Genomic DNA, 23,180 nt, shown 5'->3' with positions numbered 1-23,180 from the left:
ACGTCTGACGCATCTTGCACGTCCACTGCGACATGCACGTGAGGGTGCCCAGAAGCGCACATCCCAGCAAAGTGTTGGCTGTACTAGTCATGTGACGAATTGCCAAGAATACTTCAAAACCCGATATTAGTATGAGCAGAGGTTGCCTCTGTAAAGTCTGAATATGAGCAGCCAAGTGTTAAGCTTATAAATTTGATCGCAAAATACTTGTTAACGCTGGTGGACAGTTCATAACCCAAGGCCACATAGTGAACGACGTAATGCTAATAACATTCACAATCTTTCGGACGACTGCTTTTGATCAGCTGTTATTTTTTTTTCAAGTACTACAAAATCGCGATTTCGCATTAGTGGAAATGGTATCAGGGAGTGAATGAGGCTTAGACACGTACAGTGAAAATTGTGCAATGAAATTTAATCTGTAACTACTAAACAACATATATCCCAGTGCTGAATAGATTGACAATATATTCGGCGAGCCTAAATTTAAATGTTGCGAAATGTGCCCGCAATAATTCTTTTCACAGTATTGCAATAAGTTACGCTACGAATTGAACGCATACTTACCATTCACCAGATCATAAACAGCAACTACACCACACTCGTTGTCTGCCCTTTGGTATAATAATATTTCCCTGCTAGAAGGAGTAGCACCTGTAATGCAGATAGAACAGTAATTTTTTGAAAAAACTGTGAGCACAACAGCCTGTTTTACTCTGCTCATTTGCTTACATTTATTAATTGCACTATTCGGGCTTAACGATTTGCCAGAGCTTTGTTCACATGATCGCTATTTGTAGGCAGTGTCTTTAATGCCCAAATACGTGTATCCTTCGTACAATACTTGCTAACCTGGCAGTGAGCTGTTTCTTCAAATGCGTGTTTTTTATTCTCCTAGCATTTGGGCCTGCCACAGGAAAGCATTAGCAGCAGAATACTGCATCAGCAATAATACAGCTGGAAAATCAATCAAAAACGATGCCGTTGTCACCTCATACTTCCAGGTAGCCAAAAAATGCCTCATAAAGGAAATGCCTCACAAGCTTCCACTTTATAGTCCATCCACTTCATACTCTTCAAAATAGTAACTAAAAATATTTTTGTATATTATGACCACAGTAATGCCATCAATCCACAGGAACGTTCCTATTCACACATAAGATATCTTTTAAATGCGTAAGCATTTCTATGCCTTAAATTATGGGGTTTTACGTGTGAAAACCACTTTATGAGGCACGCCGTAGTGGAGAACTCCAGAAATTTGGAACACCTGGGGTTCTTTCACGTGCGCCTAAATCTAAGTACACGGGTGTTTTCGCCTCCATCGAAAGGCGGCCGCCATTGCCGGGATTCGATCTTGCGACCTCGGGCTCAGCAGCCCAACACATTAGCCACTGAGCAACCACGGTGGGTATTTCTATGCCTACCCAACGGGGAAACCTATCCGTCACGTAGCACGAATCACTATAACGATTATAATGTATAAAACAACAGCTTCTATAAAGGCTTTGTTGAAACATTTGGTGATTGTGGAATAAAAGATATCTCTAGAACCACATGTAGAGCCGACTTGGTGCATATTGGTACATCAAGAAAATTCCAATTTTGAGTAAATTTAATGCCAAACACGCCTCATCACCAGTGAGTTTCGGTGATGGCGGGATACGCCTTCCATTGGGTCATTCCTTTGCCCTTCGAAATGCCACCAATCTATGAGGGTTGATATGTTTCACGTCGCGCAGCACAGACACACAAGCAGTCAATGGATTGATAAGGATGGTAAGGAGTGATCAGGGGTTACACGAGTCTCATCACGGTAGTGAATGGCTCGACACGGATGGATAAGGTGCTGAACGGATAATGAACGGATCGATTATGATAATGTTAATGAGCACCGATAGCGGTTGATAATGATCGGATGAAGTTCGATAAGGTTGATAAGGGTCGGATCATGTCCGATAAGGTTGATAAGAACAGATAAGAGTTGATAATAAGGATCGGATTAAATCCGATAATGTTGATAACGACTGATAAAGGTTGATAAGCTTTATATTAGCAGGTTCAAGTTTTCATAACATTGAGTGGCGCAATGCTTGCGCATACTTATACAACTCCTAGAGGAGTTTCTGCGTGCATTTCTTTTCTGGTCTAAAGAAAGACGCGAAAAGTTCAGGACGCATGTTCAAGACAAACTTGTGTGAAACAAGATTGTGCTCAATCATTAGATATGCCGTGCGCTGCTATTTTCTCATTTGCGTGTGTTGTAGGTTGACGTTTTCTCCCAGCAATCCCCAGTTGTCCGTGTCATACGTCAGCAGACTCCATTCCTTCACATCACGCAACATTCTTCCATCCTCTACTGTGCATCTGTTTCTTGTCCCTTCAATATTTGTTCCGACAGACCAGCAGTTATGTTATCAGCACTGCGACAAGCCACTGGTTTAGTTCACAGGCCATATTCATCAGTCTACCTGTGAGAAGGATTCAGCATTGGGTCCAAACTTCTCAATGCGAGCATTGGAGCACGTCATCTCTGTGCTAAATGGCAACCAAACAGGGTGAATTGGCCAAATCCCCACCACAATTTAGGTTGGTTGCTGTAAAGTAGCACTCCCCCTGTTTTTCTCATTTTCAAAAAGCAGGAGTCTTTTAAAGAGTTGGCAATAAAACAGACATTTGTCTCTGGTAGTCCCATCTGCGGGCAGTAATATTATACCGGGGCGACGCGAAAAAAACGGGGTTTATATGTGAGACTTCAAGGGCGAGCCTTACGTGTAAGTAAACACCCTTCTCATCTTCCTCATTTTACTCGATCTCACTTCGACGCTGATGCGGGCATCTGCTGATGAACTCGCAGTAGCATCACTTGGTGGCCCGGTAATCCCCATTTTAGCATCATCTGTGTTTGTAAAAGCTGCACGATTAAGCAAATTCACCACGGAGAATAACTTTCACAAATCTTTATTATCCGCCTTTGAATATTTGGATATAAATTTTCTTGGCACAATATATTCTGCTCCCTAAATAGGCTCAGACGTCGCTTACGGGACTTCGTTGTCGGGTACCCCTGCTAAACTTTTATTTTCACAGGGGTGGTCTTGCGATATCACTATTGTGTCACTTCTGCAATGAGAGTCATACTCTGGAACATTTATTCTCAGCATGTAGCTGCTTTAGGGTTCGAAGAAAAATATTGTGGCAAGAATCATTGCGTAAACTTCACTTGACTTTGACGCTCCCGGTGACCCTTTGCTTTGGCGCTATCGAACTGAGTTTCATCCACAAGAACCTTTAGGATGCCCTCGGCAATTTTATGTGTCGTACGATGACGATACGATGATAAACTTTCCAGTTTCATTTTTCGTTTGTAACTCATTCCGTATTGTGTAATATGTAGATAGTATAGAGCTTATATCTCTACAACATAAATTTGAATTCACGCAAGTTCAAACTGCCAGTTTTTATTGAATTTACTTTCCTCAAATCTCTTATTTCTTTTTCTTCTCATTTACCCCTTGCACGGCCGCGAAGCCTGCGTGTGGATTCCGAAAGGCGCCGTGCGCCGTTGCATGTAAACGCCGAGAAGCGCGTCATGCGGCAACCGGGCTCCTCTGTCGCGCTTTCTGGACACGCTGCGCCATCTCGTGGCGCCGCCGAGAAGTCCGCGCGTGGCCTCCGAGACCGGAAACGTGCGGCGCCGGGGCTTTCGGATGCTGAGAATTCGTCCCCCACTTGCCGTGCACTAAGTGGGCCCGTACTCAGTTACCCAATTTGGCGAGAGGTCCATTGAGGAGTGACAGATACCTAGTGCATTCATGGCGCAGCCCGCCAAGGCATTTGCGTGAAAGTCGTTCATTTAAACGCGGCACGTAGCCGTTGCATTTGTGGTGCAGCCTCCTAAAGCGTCGGGTAGCTTTCCTTGTTACGGTTAAATTTCGCTAAGCGTCGGAGAAAGTTATAAGGGATTTTTTCGTCCTCGTAGTGCGACACATTCCCGGAGGCACATGCCTAATCACCCAGGTTGGCATCTACGACCTTCACTGAAAAGCGGCCCACACCTACTTGCACAAATCCAGAGCTCCAACTTGACGTCAAGGAGTTTCAATAAATGGCGGTACGTACGGCATGTACAGCGACCCATGCATCAGCAATGACACCCTGCCAAAGTCCCCTGTGGTGAGCGGAGTATAAATACACAAATATATGGAATTGAAAATTTCATATTGCCTTTTTTTCTCATGCAACAAAATTGCGGAAAGGGTCACACACTGACGGCTACAAAAGTGTAGCTTGAGTGCGCCTGAGGCCCAACATAAGTAAATACATGGCAGAGAACCAAAAAACCGGTCAACAATCAAAGTGACAACAATTCATCCATGCAAAAGAACATTCAAACAAATAGCAATTGAAGCAATAAACGTTCATATTTACGGCATTGAAATGCTTCAACATCTGAAAGCAGTGTCACAAAGTGCAAAATTTGCGAATAAAAATTGCAATAGAGGAAACATTCTAGAAGTCCCTTGTGAACAATTTAAACAAAATAAAAAGGCTGCAACATATTGTTACAGTTATTGCAACATATGTCCAGTGTGTAACATATTGTTACTTACTGGACGTTACAGTATACCGACTAAATTATGTAAGTGTGAGGGTAAATAAGCTACCTTCATTCGTTTTGTATGTATTTAGGATCGTTGGCATCAGCAATTGCAAAGTTTGATTACCATAGCTCGTTCTGGTTGGAGGAACAGTCCATGTCTCGGTGCATCTAGTACGAACACCTTCTTTCTTTAAGGTTATGACAGCAAGAGATTTTAGACGCTCAGACACTCCAGCTGGTGAAAATGTATTGTTAAAGAGTAGCCAATATTCAAAAGTAGTGGTAATCCGAATAACGTTGTATTGGACAGAAATAAATCTAGTGTGTGCTCTATAACTAATTCCAGCAAGATGTCTCACGGCTTTCTTTTGCATTACCACCGACAAAACGACAGTAACGACGTGCCTCCGACAAAACGACAGTAATTAAAATGAGATTAAAAGCAGCACTACAGATTCATTGCTTTAGTCGCGTAGGGAAATCAAATCGCCATCTAGAAAGACTACTAACTCACTGACACAACATTTTTTTTTCAACATGAGCTATATGATTGCTCCATCTCATTGCGGAATCAAAAAGAACTCCAAGTGATTTAAAACATTTTGCTATATCTATTCGATTATTGAAAAGCGCAAGGTGATTTTTAGGGGTTAATACACAATTTACAGGTCGGAAGAAAGCAACTTCGGTTTTTTTACTGTTCATGTATAATCCCCTTGCTCTTGATCACTCACTCAGTGATTGAAGAACAGCGTTGCCTCTGTCTACCTGTATAATAAGCTCGTCGTGGGTGTAGTCGCTCAAAAAAAAGAAAAGGTGCTCGTATCATTGGCTTAAAGAATTCATTGCGGATCAGTAGAAATATTAATGATATTGACAAGGGGTTTGTTAACGTTGGACGGCAGGCGGAAGGGCCTAGGCACGACGGGCTCAGCAAAGGCAGCCTCAGCCGGCGTCCAACCGCTCGCGATCTGCGCTCGCACCTACCGCCCCGACAGTGTCCCACTGCTGCGTTCGTTGCTTCATATTCGCTGCGATATCGTTAGTATAGGCATTAAAGAAAAAAGGGCCGAGAAGGCTACCTTGGGCAACGCCGGATTTAATTGATTGTAAAGCCGATAATTTACCATCAATATGCGATTGCTTGGTCACGTTGAATTAACTACGAGCAAAAAATACCAAGAGCCACGTATGCCATATTTTACCAGCTTATAAATTAGAACCTCACAATTGAAAATATCCAACGCCTTTGTAAAATGTATAAATAGTTTAGTGGTGATTCTTTCGTATAAATATTACGCAAAATAGCTATATTTTATAGCAGCAAGGCAGCTGATTTCCCATTACAAAATCCAAACAGCGATTGGCTTATCAAAGAGTGTTTATAAAAAAAAGCTAACTACTCTCCTCATTAAAAATTGTTCGAAAGCTTTTTTTTTAATATAGAGGCAGAACAAAAACAGGACGATAATACATAAAATATTCTTTTCACCACGTTTAAAGATAACAGAAACTCTGGCAGTTTTAATTCATTTAGGGAATTCTGCAAATGCAATGTATCGACTGAATATATGGACTAAAACAGGAAGTTAGAAGAACAGCAACAAACTCAGTTGGCTATACTTGTAGCCAATTGTAATCTTTCGAGATCGTTCATTTATGTTTCGTCAATACAGAAAGCATCTCTTCATTATCTGCGTCATTAAAACTGCAGATTCAGTCATGGCATTTGAAATAAAACTAAGCGCTCTTGCAAGGCACCCGGAAGGTACAAAGCTTGTAATTTTTTTTTTTAATTTGTAAGCAAGTTTTGTTCCAGATACCGCATCACCTTCAATGATTAGCTCACCAGGGCACTTCTTTTACTTTCCCTTACAAATGCCTCGTTCAAACACTTCCAAAAAATTTTTGGGCTATTTTTCTTGTTTTTATCAAAGAAACAGGATTGAAATACGGATTTCGACCTGCGCAGTTCTTGGTTCAATTTATTATGGCTTAAACACTTTCAGGTCAACAGGATCGCAGGTGATCATAAAAAGTTTCAAGACCTTGCTCTGGCGGTTGATCCCTTTTAAATGTTTAGTAGTTATCCATGGCTTACGTAATTTGACGTTAACGACTTTCATCCTTCATGGAAAAACTAGATTTCTTTTACCGTAGCAATGAATAATTGTATGATTGATCAGCTGTGCAACAAGAAAGATCAGGGGAAACCGGCATTAAGCACACAGTAACGAAAAAGGCTGAGAGCCTGCACACTCATACGCTCATGAGAATATACATTACGGTCGCAGTCCGTAATTCCGGACTGAAATGAGAATGAGGCAGGTATGGGGCAGTGACCGCTTATATCGCAAGCAATCGTACCAGCACAGTTAACAACGGAACCCACATCAACAATACATGAAAGAATACTGGAGCAACAAGCGGTGATTCTAGTGGGCATCTTGGTTAGGTTCTGGAAACCATTTGATGAAATAACAGACATAACATCAGAATTAGGACCTGCCAGCTGCGTGGCATTACTAGGCGTGGTCCGCTCTAATAACAGTCATGCGATTCTGGAAGAAAGAGAAACCAAGTAGGCTTTCAAAAAAGCCTGCGAAAGACCTAACATTTCCAGATGGAGGCCTATAGGGCAGTGACAGCGTTTTCTGATTAATTTTTTTCAATAAGCATTTCACATTCTGTCATTATCAAAAAAAGCACCTTCGACCAAATGAATCTTGAACTTTTCCTTCGCGTGAAACGTAATGTCCCCTCCTTGTGAACGGCAATTCAGTCAGAAATGTGCATACCCACGAACATTCTTGAATCGGCATTCTGCACTGCCCACGTTTCTGTCAGTAATATCGCATCAAAATTGTAACGCGCATGATCTGCAGAAAGTAATCTCGGTCATCGCTCTTGTCACAGGTAGACGCAATGTTTAAGTGTAAAACAGAAGAAGCATCTGTTATCTCAGGACAATAATTAACGCGATATGGTAGAAGTTCAAAATAATGCATTGCGTACGCAGTGTCGTTACCCAGTCAATGCCGAAAGCTAAGCTTCAGACCGAACAACAGCGGCATCACCCACTTTTTTTATGGGTACTTTCCCGTTAGTGGGCCATGCAAATGCACAGCCTGACTTCTTTGGTCTGTTCTTCGAGGGCAGACTGCGAGAACGCTTTGTCGAGTTTTCTTAAATGCAAACATTGATTTTCGCGACCCTAACGGCACCAGCTCCTTGCTAGCGCTGCTTCTATTAAATAAATAAATAAATAAATAAATCCCTCTGTACCTTGAGAGTAAATTCCCTGCTTATCCTTCATCTACGCGGATATTATATCGACAAAATTGAGTCTTTCCAGAAAAAGAACTCTACCCTTCTTTTATCGTAACTGCGACAGGTATATTTTACCCATTTCCCGTCTTTACAATCTTTAGCTTACCACTCTCTTTCCCCATCGTTATACCTAGAGGGCTGCAGTATGTTGAAACAAATAAATAAATAAAACAAGCGTGATAAGTCTAAGTAAACGATTTATTTCACGCTAGCTTATATTATAGGGTTCCAAAAAGCCTACGCCTTTTTATGTTCACTTGTCTATAATGGTTCATTATGTGTAAGTGATATTCAGGTCTGCCTATCTCAAAGGTACGTCTCACTGATGCATTTCCACGTCTATTATTGCAATGATAATTCGATATATGTATATATATATATATATATATATATATATATATATATATATATATGCGTGTGTGTGTGTGTGTGTGTGTGTGTGTGTGTGTGTGTGTGTGTGTGTGTGTGTGTGTGTGTGTGTGTGTGTGTGTGTGTGTGTGTGTGTGTGTGTGTGTGTGTGTGTGTGTGTGCATGTGTGTGTGTGTGTGCCTGTCCTGCTGTGCACACATCGGAGGCTGATAAAGATTATGATGAGGATTACTTTACCTCTTAACTTTCTGTCTTCTCTCTTTACGTGCCGGGCTCCTTGCTTTACGCTGGAATCCGCTATTCTGATTTTCGCACATCGAGTGCTTCACCGCTTTAGGTAAGTGCAGACGTTTCTCTTACTGAAAAACAGGTACAAATTGTGGGCCCTCATTCTATAATATTTCAGTTTTTTTTCTGTGCGCGGCAATACTGTCCTACTGACGCAAATTGAACGCGCACGTTGTGTTTGTAGCTGCACTATGACGTCAGGATCAGACGTATAAGTTCCTATAAGAAGTAGGCAACGTGCGAAGGTGTCATCGTTATTTTCTTTCCAGCGCCTCCCAAAAGAATGGAAAGAAAATAAAAAGCATTGATCGCGATTATTATTACTCGGACTACCGTATTTCGCTTTCATCGATTTCTTCGCGCAGAAAAAAATGGCACAACGACAATGCTTTTACTAAACCACACGGTTAGCGTGTGCTAACCTTCACTGTTAGCGTGTGCTAACAGTCTTGCATGCTTGGCGGCAATCGTAAGACTAGAACCGCTTATTTTTCTTGATGTTCGTCCTGAAACTGAGTGCGAAAAATAAAAGAATCCGAGGCGTTGGATTATTGGTTAGTCACAGTAATAACGAGGAACAGACCGTGAAGCTGGAGAGAGCATTGGGAAAATTATACGTGGTAAATTGAAGTACACAAATAACAGCAAAAAGAGATGGTGGTGGTGGTGGTGATGTTGAAGCAGGCGGGGTTAGCCTGGCATACATAGCCGGCAATTGTTCCGCCTGATCCTCCTTCGAGTTGAGATCAGGCGTGTGTCACCAGGTGTCGATGAGCCCCGTGTCTCGCAGGAAGGCTATCAGCAGTCGTCGCGCTCTCTTCCAGAATGCCGCGGGCCCTCCGGGGAAAACAACGTCTTCAAAGGTCCTGTGCGTGAGACCACTTTCTTGCAGGTTGTCGACCAACGCTTTTCTTTCTGTGTCAAACTGTGGGCATAGCCAAATGAAATGTTCGATGTCACCAATGTCACCACAGAAAACACAGAGTGGGGAAGCGCGAAGCCCAGTCTTGAATAACCAAGCTGGGGTGTATGCGGAGTCGGTCCTGATGCGGTATAAAAGCGTCGCTTGTTCGCGTGTAAATCCATGAGTCACACAGGATTCGTGTGGATTCTTGTGCATCTGTCTAAAGTGAAGGCGGATTGCATTCTTAGGATTTTGAAAAGCTTTTGGAGCTTTCACTTTTGGGACAAATGTCAGCGCTAGGCGTGCAAGGGCGTCAGCTTCCTCGTTTCCATCAATTCCTACGTGCGATGGAATCCACTGAAACCTTATGTTAAATCCTTTGCTCGTTAGGTCGTCAATCAGAGCCAGAGACTGCCTTGTAAATTTCTCTAGATGTAGGCCCCGATGTAATCTTCGTAATGCTGACTTGGAATCCGTAAGCACCACGACATCTCGTGCAGAAAAGGCACGTAGTTTCCGCAAAGCCGCGGTGATTGCGGCGCTTTCTACTGTTGTAGAGGAAACTACGCGATCCAGTCAGCCAGACCATGACACGTCAAGGGATAGTATGCAGAATGCCACTGCGCAGCTATCTGTTTGTGCGCACACCGAACCGTCTGTGTACACTTGTAGATGGCTTTGAAACACAGTGCTCAAGTGGTCCAGCACAATAAACTTGGCTTCGGCAGTTGAAATGGTGCATTTCGACGGTAGGTGGGGTACATTGAGGCTGCAGGTAACGTCCGGAAAAGACCATGGCGGGTCAAGGCGACTTCGTTTAGGCCATTGCAATCCTAAAAATCGGAAGGTGTTCAGCGCCGCATGGAAATGTGAGCGAGTTCTTGATCTTAGCCGCCGGAGAAGCGCCGTGCCTGTGCGTGACTCGCCCAGCCTTAATAGCTGCGTCAACAAGGCCTGAGATGCCAAGAGACGGAGTGGAAGAGACTCTGCCTCATTAGTGACTTTCTTGTTTGAAGCCGCCGTTGGAACTCCCATCGCCAAGCGAAGTCCCTTTCTGTGCACTGCCTCCAAGCGCTCGAAGTGACTCAATGACGGTGATATCAGAGGGAGCTGATAGAGAATGCGGCTTGTTATCAGGGCAGCGTTCAGTTTAAGCATGGATATAGGATTGTTTCCCCAACGTACACCTGCCAATCGACGAAGTGCGCTGAATCTTTGCGCTCATGCAGCCACAACACTTTCGACCGCACCACGCCATAGTAGTTTGTTGTCGATGGTGACGCCCAGGAATCGAACATGAGTTGCACGAAGAATTGAATGCCCTCTGATATTCAGCGTCAGACGTGTTGACTTGCGTCTCACTCCCGGGAAAAGCATGAAGGCTGATTTTTCTGCTGATAAGGATAGGCCAAGCGTCGATAAGTGGCGATCGATAGTGGAGATTGCGGCCTGGGCTATCCGGGCCAAACCTTTGGGTTGGTACCCCGAGATCCAAATGCAGATGTCATCTGCGTAGATCGACATTTTAACTGCCGTCCGACCTACTTTCAGGGCATCTGGAAGGCTGGCCATGGCAACGTTAAAAAGCAAGGGGGATAGGACACTTCCTTGTGGGACGCCGAGGGAAATGCGTCGCTTGACACTCATTATACTTCCCAGCTTAACTTGTACACATCGATCACTGAGAAATTCATGGACGAATCGAAGAGCATTTCCCGAGACGCCCATGGCTCGGAGTCCGTTGATGATACCTGTATGAAGCACATAGTCGTATGCCTTGGCAACGTCCATAAAGATGGCGAGTGTCTACGCGATGGTGCTCGATATGGCTTAGTAGATCCAAGGCACTGTCCTGGGCACTCAACCGTGGACGAAATCCAGTCATACATGATGGCAGTCTATTTCCTTGCTCAACATACCATGTTAACCTCGTACATATTAGTCTTTCCATCAACTTTGATACGCATGATGTTAGCGATACTGGCCGATATGAGGTGAGGTTTGCAGGATCCTTTCCGGACTTGAGCACTGGCACCACCCATGCTGTCTTCCACGCTTCTGGGATCTCTCCTGTGCTCCAGACGTGATTAAATATGTCCAGAAGTGCTCGTTTTCGTTCATATGGCAGATTTTTCAGCATCTGATTGCTGATCGAATCGGGACCCACAGCACAGCGTCTTCTTAAATTGCTAAGCGCCAAATCCAACTCCCGAAAGGTGAACGGCGTATCCATGGTATGGAATGCTTCAGACAACAGAGTGTTCGATACTCCTGCTGATCTGCCAGATGTGTATACGTCTGCGAAATCTTCTGCAAGGGTTTGTAAATGTTTTCCTTGCTTTAAAGCAAGTGCTTCGAATGGCCTGTGTAGGCGAATCTTTCCGGATAGGCTATTCATTACTCCCCATATCATTGTCATGGGAGTAAACGCCGATAAACTCTCACAGAAAGCAGCCCATTGAACTCGTCTTAATTTTTTTGTGTGACGACGGATGACAGCGTTTATACTGTTGTATTCAGTTTTCGCAGATGGATTTCCCGTTTTTCTCATTAGTTTTCGCTCCGCTCTCCTACGCGCTGCGCAGAGGTTCTTTAGTTTCAAATCAGGAGTAGGGAAATGATCTGGCAGTTTCAACATTTAGGTAGCCACTCTTTTGCTCCGCAGCATATCTGCGAACAGCTCACCAGGGGATTCGTCCAACGCTTCTCTGTATGTGTCCCAGCGGGTCACAGCACAGAATTTTCGCCCAGCAGTGTGAAATCCGTAGATGTTGGTGAAGATCGAAAAGTGGTCACTGCCCATCCTCTCTGGGGCCGTTGTTGACGATACGACAAGGTCTGTAGAATGGATCACGAGGTCTATGGCACTCCATGAATATGGTGGTCTGAAGAAAGTCGGTTCGCCATCGTTCGTGATACACAAGTCAGCAGCTTCCGCGGCTGTGACTAGTTCCTTGCCTCGGGAATCTGCAGTCTTATCTCCCCAAAGCGAATGATGTGCGTTAAAGTCCCCACAGATTATTATAGGAGAGGGGCAACGAATGCAAAGGTCCTTTATGAACGCCTCCATGGAGACCTTCCTGCGCAGACTTATATACACCGACACCACACTGAGTTTTCGTTTTCCTAGGCACACTTGCACAGCGGCGACTTCCAAGAAGGTAGAACAAAGGTCTTGCACTGGTAAGGTGACGTGAGGTATTTCTCGCCTGATGTATATCATCGCACTTCCATTTGCAAATGATGGTATGCTCGGATTTCCATGTCTGATGTACCCTGGGATCGTCCTTCCATTTGGGAGACTGGCCTCCGAGAGGCCTAGAATTGGTATAGGTATGTCTCGAAGGAAAAGGCTGAGTTCAGAAAGACGCTGTAGAATTCCGGCGCAGTTCCATTGCATTATTAAGGGCACTTTTGGACGACGGAATGGACCAAGTGGGCGAGACATTGCCATTATGCTACTGAGTGTATGTGGAAGTAGAGCAGAGTATTACTGACTCAAGAGCCAGCACTGCTTCCAGCATATCCTTCGTTGAACTAGCAGGCATCTTCGCGACGTGGGAACGTAGTGTCGTGAACAAAGCGCGTATCACATGCAGGCAGTTTTCCTGCTGACTGTTGCCAAGTGGTACTTGAGGTCGGTTTACTGCGGCCGCATAGGTGCGCTTTTCGGACTCTTTTCGAACAGGTTTCTCAGCCGCTGTGACCGTTTGCGTTGGCTCAATAACTTCGTTTATCGGTGTGAGACGCGGAAAATGAGATGCGTACTCTGTTTCCAAACCAGTTAGTTGTGGCGCTCTGGACGTCTTCTTCGTGTTCGATGGTGCGCTTGCACTCTTTGGACCCAGAACAAACATCTTATTTCTTCGCTGAGCAGCTGTCCGCGCCGGGCATCGACCGTAGCTAGCAGGACGGTCACCGCCACAATTTGCACACACAAAGTTGTCTTTACTTGCACACGTCTTAAAGTCATGAGGTCCCCCACAGCGCTTGCACCTGTGTTCCCCACGACAGTACTTAGCGATATGTCCGAAGCGCTGACACTTAAAACAGCGTGGTGGTGTCTCCACGTAGTCGACAAGCTCGTGTCTGGTGAAACCAAGGTTGATCTTCTCCGGGCGTTCAGAATTTGGAGCAAATGTGAGAACCACCGAGTTAGTGCGCCTTGACTCCCATTCAGATGACGAGGTTTGGACCCGACGGATGATTCTTCTTGCATGGAATACTCCCTGGGGTCTCAGGTAGGTGAGCAGCTCCTCATCCGAGTACCATTTAGGGACTCCTCTAACAATGCACGTGTTTTTCATATAACTGTGTGGGACACGGGCAGATATGACTATGCCACCAATATTCTTGGTCTCTAGAAGGACGTTGGCTTGTCCTTCTGTCTCTACATTTAAGAGCAGTGCTCCCTGTGCTGTGAAGTGGCTCTTCACTGGTGCTCCACCGAGAATCGTTTCAAGCTGAGAATACAGGACAATAGGGTTTACTTGCTTTAAATCATCTCTTTCGGATGTTGCAGTGATTAACACTGGAATGCCCTCCGCCCTGTCTTTACGATGGCGCACAATTCGGAAACCACCTTCGTCCATGTCTAGGTCTGAATCGTTCGCCACGTTGTCGTCATCGATGAAAGTTGACTCGTCTTCCGATTCACCAGTGTCTTGTCGCTTGCAGTCAGGCTGGCTTGTACAAACCAGCTGGCGTTTCTGACCCGGTGTCAGCCCTTGGGAGGTCATGGCGGGGAGCTCGTCGGTGCCAGCTTGGTTCCTTCTAGCACCTTGTGAGGCGGCGGGTGGCGCAGCACCCGTCGGTCTCCGATACGGAAGGTACCTTTTCGAGCCGACAGACGTCTTGAACCGTTCTGACCAGTAATATTACCAGAAAATAACAAAAATAACGATAAGTGTAGGCAGAGCTACTCAGACAGGCTAGCAGCAGGTTCTTCGTCTTCAGCAAAAAAAAAAGAGAAGTTAAGTTTAACGAAAGGGTAGTTTGCAGCAAGTGAGAGGCGAACCCACATCTCGCGAATTACGCGCGCTGCCCTCTGCGAATTGTTTTCCTTTCTATTTGAGCCGATTGCTTGCGGAGTTCTTGCGCTTCACAAATCGGGGAGGAGGAGGGGGATCTCTGAAAGAGAGCGGCATCGTCGTTCGATGCAATTCGGAGGCCACAGTAGGGAACACTCGCGGACGACGTTGTGCGCCGTCGCGGAGAACTTGTACACAAGAAAATGATAACGTCCGCCACAAGATCCCGCTGCTGTCGCAGTGGACTAGCTAAGCGAGAGAAGAATCGCTGAAGTCTCCCGACCTGATTTTGCCAGTTGATTGGTCGGTGAAATTGAGCGTCTCGTGTATTGTTCCCGATAACTTTTTTTTTCTCTTCGCGTGTAGATTCTTTAAGTAATCCTAGGTTCTAGAGACAGTTCTATTTTGCTGCCCCTCCTTCAGGGCGCTATGTGTTGGCCTACACAAGTTTTAACTAAAGAAAAATTAAGTTGTGATTGCTGACTCATAGGCAGACACTTCCAGCAGCGTCGAGCTCCTGCTCGCCCACCGTTTCCTTCGAATGTTTCAAATCTCAGCTGAGCTAGTGCGATAGTGGTCGCCGCATGCTAATGGTCATTTTACTTTCGATGAAATAATTGCCTCCGCTATTGTACATTTATTTCGGCGAGTTCAGAATGTTCTACGAAAGTAATTGTCAATTACTCGTGAATCAAAGACTAAACACGCTGCTCAGATCACGTGTATACGCAAAACGAAGCAGCTTCCGACGGAGGCCACGTAAATAGCATAAAGATCCCGAAACTTTGCTCTCTTTGCAGTGTTTATGCGCGGGCTGCAGACAAATGTAAGCCACACACCACAACCTATGCTAGGCTGCCATGCCATGCACATATCTCCCGGCAAGCTGTCAAAGTAAACCTATAGATGAGCGTGAATGGGGTTTAGGCGGCGAAGGCCTCGAGCGACTGAAGGAACCGGTTTATTTCACCTCTGCACGCAATATAATCTTATCACCCTCCCCGGACGCCCGCCATAAAATCACGTGGACTTACGTCCCTCCCCCTCTCCACCACCACACGGAGATACGTCCATGATTCAAGACTTTCCTTCCGCCGACAAAGGCCCGCGCATACGCGCAGAATTGCCATACCTGTAGGAAATTTGGCGCCGTCCTGCTTGAGGCGAATAAGAAATCGGTGGTTCCTATCAAAATTTCACCATTTCTCATTATCACTTTTATTTCATTTTACCTTCTTTCACCTTTAGGACAAAAAATCTTCGCTTGGCGATCTCTAGTTACCCCAGCCTCACGACGGCGCCTGCACAGCAGCGACTGAAGCAGCGAATTGCTCTATGTGAGCTTAACTGTGCTGCTCAAAGGCTTCAGTGATTTTGGTATTTTGGGAACAACAGCCGCCAAAGTAAAGGACACCTGATGTAACCGATCAGTCACTGCAGCGAGAACAATCGAGGGGCATATCTTGCGCAGCAGCCAAGACGACTCGAATAGGCTGGGGGCAAGCGTTGTAGGTACTGCTTTAAGTCTGCACCGTGGTAGTCGACGTTGGTCTCGGCCAAGAGGTGGTGCATAATGTGAAGCAACTGCAACGTCTGCCGGTCGCCGAGCTTCCCCCGGGTGAACCACTGCAGAAGGGTCACGCACTCGGTAGCAATAGTGCGGTGGAGGACATTCGGCTTGGACTGTTGGTAGGGAGTGCTACCCAACGACTCTGCTATGACATCGATCATCTCTTCAGATACCTCTCTAGGCCGGAAAAGAGAAGATGGCAGTACCACGTGATCTCTAAAGGGATGTTGTGGCACACGCAGTTGCACGATAGGGACGTGATGCTGGCACGCGTATCAGGAAGGCGCACGGCGCCCAGGTGGACTCAAGTATGGTGGGTCTACGCCTTCGTCAAGGTTACCACTTTTAAGAACCCTGAACCACAAAAATGCACCATACTTGTTTGGCGCTCCGAAAGCGTTCTACCGGACATACCATGCATGCGCGCATGCCACGGACAGCGCACATTTATTTTCGTTGCCTCCTAATACCGGCCGACATGTGCGCCTCCTCGATATACTTACAGAGGGTGCAACAAACTGACTTTGGTGCACAAGTTAAAACAGGTTATTTTGCTACTCTTCCATAACCTTGCATTCAAATTTTTTAAACGAGAGCAAATAATGTACATGATTTATTTATTTATTTATTTATTTATTTATTTATTTATTTATTTATTTATTTATTTATTTATTTATTTATTTATTTTATTGGTATTGTCGGCAATGACTATGTCACCGATTTCTCAACAGCATTATATTACTCAATTAACCGGTCATAAGTAGCCAACAAACACTGACACCAACAAAAGCCTGTGGAAAAAAAAGGTTTCGTATCTCACGTGCGGTGAGTCGTTTTTTCATCTACTTCAATTTAAATTTTTGGGATTTCTTTACTTCAAATACAAATTGCAAATAATATTTCATATGCTTTTATTGGTTTCATTGTCTGTTGGCTTACTACAGTTGTGACTGATAAGAATCGGACCCCTCGGTTTCATTTTCCCTTGTTCTATGAACGAATATGTGACATAAATAAAATTATTAACAACCGCAATTACGCACTTCGCTGCCACACACTGAACCCATCATTTGCTTTATGTAAAGACACAAAATGTATATAGCACTTGGTGCATCATATATATATATATATATATGTGTGTGCGTGTGCGTGTGCGTGTGCGTGTGTGTGTGTGTGTGTGTGTGTGTGTGTGTGTGTGTGTGTGTGTGTGTGTGTGTGTGTGTGTGTGTGTGTGTGTGTGTGTGTGTGTGTGTGTGTGTGTGTGTGTGTGTGTGTGTGTGTGTGTGTGTGTGTGTGTGTGTGTGTGTGTGTGTGTGTGTGTGTGTGTGTGTGTGTGTGTGTGTGTGTGTGTGTGTGTGTGTGTGTGTGTGTGTGTGTGTGTGTGTGCGTAGGCGTGTGTCGAATAATCTCTTGAACAAACAACACTCTCCGATGTTGTGAACGCCATTTAAATCGTGCATCTGGGACCTCAAAGAGATGCGACGTAGCGCCAAAGCATTTGTTTCGCATTTACCACGGAATCGCCAGTGAATTTCTGTGAATATGGGCCCAGATCTATTAGCGTGTTCGAAGCAGTAAATATTGAACGATGCAAAAAAATTGAACAGAGGGATGACAGATCCCGCACTCAGAGGGTGCGACACTGCAAAAGACAGAAAAGAAAACAAGCTGTGAGAAACGTACCCCGAAAGCTCACGTTCAGGGCATTATAGACCTGGCTTTTCGGATCATCTGGAGATCTGCTATACCAGAGGTAACCTTCGAGAAACTGCTGGAAGTCGCTGCACAAAAACCAGCACTCAGTAATGGTAAAAAAAACATACAATTGTAGGCAGATGAAATGTACCTGATTATAACTTTTCTGTAGCCAAGAAATCTCCGAAAGAGGACGTAATTATTGTTTATGTTATCAATTACGTCCACATTGCAGTCATATCCTCGCTGTGTGGTCGTTGTCTTGTACGTCCATATTGGTTCGCTTGTATTGAGAAACTGCGAGTACGATAAAACAACAACGGGTAGCATCAACGAACAACACGTAATTTTACTTGAACGATGATCAGGGAGTTTTTTTTTTCATTAGTACGTAGTCAGCAGTTACTGGGGAGTTACCGGCTGCCGCTTTCCTCAAATATCCCTGTATTTTCATTTCCAATACTATGCAATATTCCTATGCAAGTGCAAGCACTGTATTTCTATTTCAAATACTACGCAATATTTCTATGCAAGTACAAGCACTGGGGCGACTGCAAAGATTGAGGTGATACCGACACGTTACCTACGATTTGCCAGGATCTCTGAAGCATGGTCACAGGTCGGAAAACATCCGTCAATTTAGGCAACGCTGATTTAGCGTACAGACTGGTGTTGTGGAGGACCGCTACACCAAGGCCGAAATTAAATACGGTGCTTTGACATTCCGAAACAGCCCAGTGTGCTATGAGGGAGGCCGTGATGAAGATTGTTCCGGATTAATTTTGACCACCAGGGGTTTTTTAAGGTGCACCTAAATCTTCCTTTTTTCTTTTTTTCTTTTTTGCTTTTTGTGTTTCGTCTGCATCGGAATGGGGCCGCCGTTGCAGGGGATTGAATGCGCCACCGTCTGGTCGGCTGCAGAACGTCATATCCGCTAGACCACCACGTAAGGCACATCGACGCTGATGATTAGCTTGTCTTGTGTGCCGCTGTATGGTTAAAACTTTCCAACACACGCTGCGATATGCCGCGTCTCTTCTTTAGACGAAGCTTTGAGAGACACTAAATATCAAGATGATTTTGGCTGTAAATGTAAGAGAGCCTTCTGCAATACCAAAAAAACGAAGTCACTCTAACCGAACAAGTAGGCTTCGTAAACCAGAAAGATGCGAAAGTCATCTGGCGACGCCATCTCGAATTTTCCGCACTAGCTCGTCGCGACGTCACAAATTTGATGGTGTTTACTCTAGCACAGCTAGTTAAGTTTTTTTAATCGGTAAAGAAAGATTCTATTGCACTCTGAATGAGACAGTATAACTGTAGCAAATTGCAATAACTTTCACTGGGCGACCGCAGACTAAACGCGAAAAGGAACTTTGAAATTAGTGATGTCAGACTGACGCACCAGCACTGCAATGTCTGCGCAAAATTCAACAAAATGAATCAAATTGGACTTTCATTTTTGTTTCTGGTAATTAACGAAGTAACACAAAATTATCTCATACTTTAATATTTCGAAAGCACTTGATCAGCCTCAACAAGCGTAGCGTTTTTCCCTAGAGCGACTTTAACGCGGGATACGCCAATCTACCTATTCATATACTTCTAAAATGCAGCAATGCTTTCGTGAGGAAATTTCTCATGAAATTAAGTAAAACTCATCGCGTGTGAGAAAAAAAGGAAACTTCTGCATAGATTTCTTGCAGCAAACTTTCTTTATTTAGGTCCTAGATGCTTCAGCGAACATCTGTCGAAACTCAGCATATCTTCAAATATTTTTTTCTTTGAAGCATGCAGTGCATACAACGCCGTAATGTATAAAAACAGATTTCCCAATTCCGTAAACTATATGCGTCTGATCGCCGAAAGCGAACAAATTTGATGCATTTGTTTGCAGCTCACGCGAAATTGTTAGGTTCCTTGCACAAGTTTTACCGCACTTACATTCCCAAATGTCTGGTATAATACAGAGCTACTCAAAATATAAATGTTTTGTGCGCTTTTTATATCAGCATAGTTGCAGTTAAAATTTTGGCTTGGTCATTTCACCGCAGATGTAGACAATTCTAAACTCGCTACTTTTTCTTCAATTTTCATTAATTGCTGGAAAACCAGTGGTTACCTTAATGAGGAACTCGCTCCCAGAAGTCGGTAGAAGTCAGTTTCTTTTTTTTTCATAGACGCTATAATCTTGATAAATATTACTTTAATTCACGCCGAACACGGGTTTTTTTTCCGTTCCCAAGTAATTCCAGCGCGATACAAGTTTGCGAGTGTCGAACAAGTCACATATGTGACAGCATTTCAATGTGTGTTGATTTTGCCGGCTATTGATGCAATGGAAAAAGTTATGAGTAAGGTGTACCCTGTCGACACCGCCGATGTTTGGCTGGGGACCTATCAAGCTGCAATTAGGCACACTTTTCCAGCCGTCATCATTCGTCGTAAATATTTTGACGAAAATGAACTTTTTTGACCTTTGAGTTACGTCAGAGGATCCCGATGTAAAACTTTCTCTTAGGCTTGTGGAAGGCGCTTTTTTTTTTCAATTGCTGTAGCTGCCTTTCGTCGTCAACAGCGGTATGGTATTTGGATCCCGATCTCCTCGTTGCAACAGTGAACCATCTTCGATAAAGGGTAAATGGTCGTATCAGAGCGAATTCGCCCTTTCTTGCTTCGTCGCAATACATTCCAATATATTTCCCCCATAACAGGTTTCTGACACATTAAAATTGCATAAACAGTACTCGGGAGCACTTAATTAGATTAGGCTAACAAACTAATCTTTCAAGTCTGTATGCTTACAAGTTTCAAGATAACAGGTTGATTTCGAATTTCGCTCCGGAAGACCAGCGCCGGTACGTCAGTGTAAATATAGAGATCCTAATGTTTTTTTGTTTTTTTTTTTCGTATTTATGCCGTTATTGCTCAGCAACAGTTCTTGACTTTAAAGATTTAGTCTTTGGGCTCTTTAAGAAGGCAATGGAGTCGCTCTACAGTCATTAAAAAAATGAAGTAGATCCAAGCCGTCTCCGTCAAAGCCCGTGACGACCCTACAGGCTGATGCGGGACCTTCAAGAACACTCACATTTCCTTCCTGAGTCTGTTTCTGGCTTACCAAAACTGTTCTCAAATTAAAGTGGCCTTTTTTTTTCATTGCGGAAGGGTAATTTGCTAACACAACTCAAATAATGTTTCTTTTCAGGGCCACTGTGCGACGAGGGCAGAGTCACTGGATGCCTTTCATGTGTCGCTGGAGATCACTGGGACACGCTTTGATCCTAGAATAACTTTAATAGACTGATGACGATAACGGTGTAATCTTTTTCTTTATTTATCTATTGATTGATATAAGACAAGCTTAAACGTTTTTATAAGGGGACACGGCTAAAGGCAAACATTTGCCTCACTGGGCCGTGCAACCCGTGGAGCATATCTTATTTTGTTGTAACGCTAGCTGAGATCAGGCGCTTGATAATAGAAACTAGACGCATATAAACATTCGACGACGAATGCGTCAGTAAACTTTCCATTTCATATCCTCAAAAGAACTCGATTATCTTCGTTCGCGCTGAACATGTACGTGTTTGTGAATATGTGAGTCAAGAAACTGCTTACGTGTGGTTCCCAGTTTACATTTTTTGTTCAATTTTATCGAAATTTTATACCTGCTGCATCACGTTGCAAGGGTGTATATATAGCGACGAGAACGGGAAATAAATCTGTTGGTGAAAGTTGGCGCTGTGTGTGTCAGATGTGCCTTTCTGTTGTCCTTGTTCAGCTTGCGCTACAAGAAAATAAGATATGCCGTACCGAAAAGCCCCTATTGCTACCCTCATTGACCCGTACAGCAGCAGTATGGCAAAGCGGAAGACACTGAACAGACCAGACAGGAAAATTAGCTAAGCACACGTTTCCACCGGCGCCAGTGAAAGTACATCACTTTCATGCTGACAGTACTAAAATTGCTTAGCGCTTCTTATTATTCGCAGAAGGTAAGAAATAATGCCATAAGATAAACATGGAAGGCGTGCACTGTCAATAGAATTATCGACGACCTTTCCTCGGGTGTTGCTATTCGAAAGAAGTTGTGAGAATTTTTTATCCAGGAACGTATAGTGTGGTGGGAGTAATTTAGCGATTGAATAGCATTGCATGCACGCTACCTAGCTATCATGCATAGATAAATATATAGCCTACTTCTATCAGGCAGAAAGGTAAATTTTCTTCTATCTTCTTTTTTTTTAATTTTGTTTCGGCTATTGTAGTTCCGCAGTAGCAACATTTCACTGTGACAGGACACTAATGTATTGCGGAAATAAGTGTCTTTTCACCAACTGGAAAGAAAACTGAGTCGCATTCGCTGCGGTTTCATGTATTTCCGTTTTGTAATGTCCAAATAAACTTCCCTTTGGAATGCAGGAACTCTGCTTATGCCAAATATATACGGAACATCACGGCAACGGCGCAACTTCACCTGGAGCGTTCATATAATTGCTGTCGCAATGAAAACAAAAAAGGTCCTGCAAAGGCACAACAGACACTCGCATACGATGTCCCAGCGCCTGCAAGAAAGTATCGCGCTGTGAACACGTTGCGGGTGCGCTGCGAATCGCCGACTGGTGTTTCATGATGCGTCCTTTTTCAAATGAGCCGAGTCAGCGCTGCTGTCTTACTCAACGGTTCTGTCGCTTCTCCTCGAATGGCAGGCCTTACAAATGTCCCTCGAACACGCTTGTTAAATCATATTTTTCCATGCGGTGCCCGACGGGTTCAATGATGCGCTGCTCGCGGTACACGGTCGAATTGGGCGAGAGGCGGCTCGTTGCTTCACTTTGCTCCTGCACTGGGAGTGGACACGAAAGCTTCGCTTACACCGATTCACACAGTGCGGGGAACCTGCATTACATTTTTTCATAAAAGCTCACCTTCGCACCCATTATCAAGCATTAAGCGTCGGTGAACGCCTTTCATATGCGCTGTAATTATTTTTACCCTTCCGTTTTGCACCCAATTGCGGACGCTTAATTTGCACCACCATTTTTGTCGCGTCATCTGCTGCGCGTCGTCTGCTCCGTAATCCTCAGAGAAAGTAGCACAGCCGCGGATCGATGTGTATACACATACATGTGTCAGTTCACTATAGTGAACTGACACAATCCAGAAAATAGCTCCTGTGATTGGTTCACGCACCATAGCTTTGGCTGCACTCCAAATTGATATTGAGCCGGGGTACAAATATGCCGTACATATCTTAATCACATCCATAAATTTCAGAGGTCCCGCAATGTGGTGTTAATCTTTGTGTAAATATTATAAAATCATTCGCTATTTGATATTATCGTCTATTAGTCACAAATTTGGTTAGCATCAGCGTTTTTTTTTCACATG

General features: G+C 44.2%; 1 long non-coding RNA gene across 1 annotated transcript; it reads right to left on the bottom strand.

Moving 5' to 3' along the window:
* Positions 1-470: 470 nt before the first annotated feature.
* On the bottom strand, positions 471-19,190 carry LOC126533767 (uncharacterized). Its single transcript, XR_008612921.1, has 3 exons — positions 17,941-19,190; positions 17,778-17,875; positions 471-654 (listed from the first exon to the last, which is right to left on the bottom strand). It is a non-coding gene; the product is annotated as an uncharacterized lncRNA (long non-coding RNA).
* Positions 19,191-23,180: the final 3,990 nt, after the last annotated feature.

Source organism: Dermacentor andersoni, chromosome 7, assembly GCF_023375885.2.
Source record: "Dermacentor andersoni chromosome 7, qqDerAnde1_hic_scaffold, whole genome shotgun sequence".
Classification (NCBI taxonomy): domain Eukaryota; kingdom Metazoa; phylum Arthropoda; class Arachnida; order Ixodida; family Ixodidae; genus Dermacentor; species Dermacentor andersoni.
This window is presented reverse-complemented; position numbering and strand designations above follow the sequence as displayed.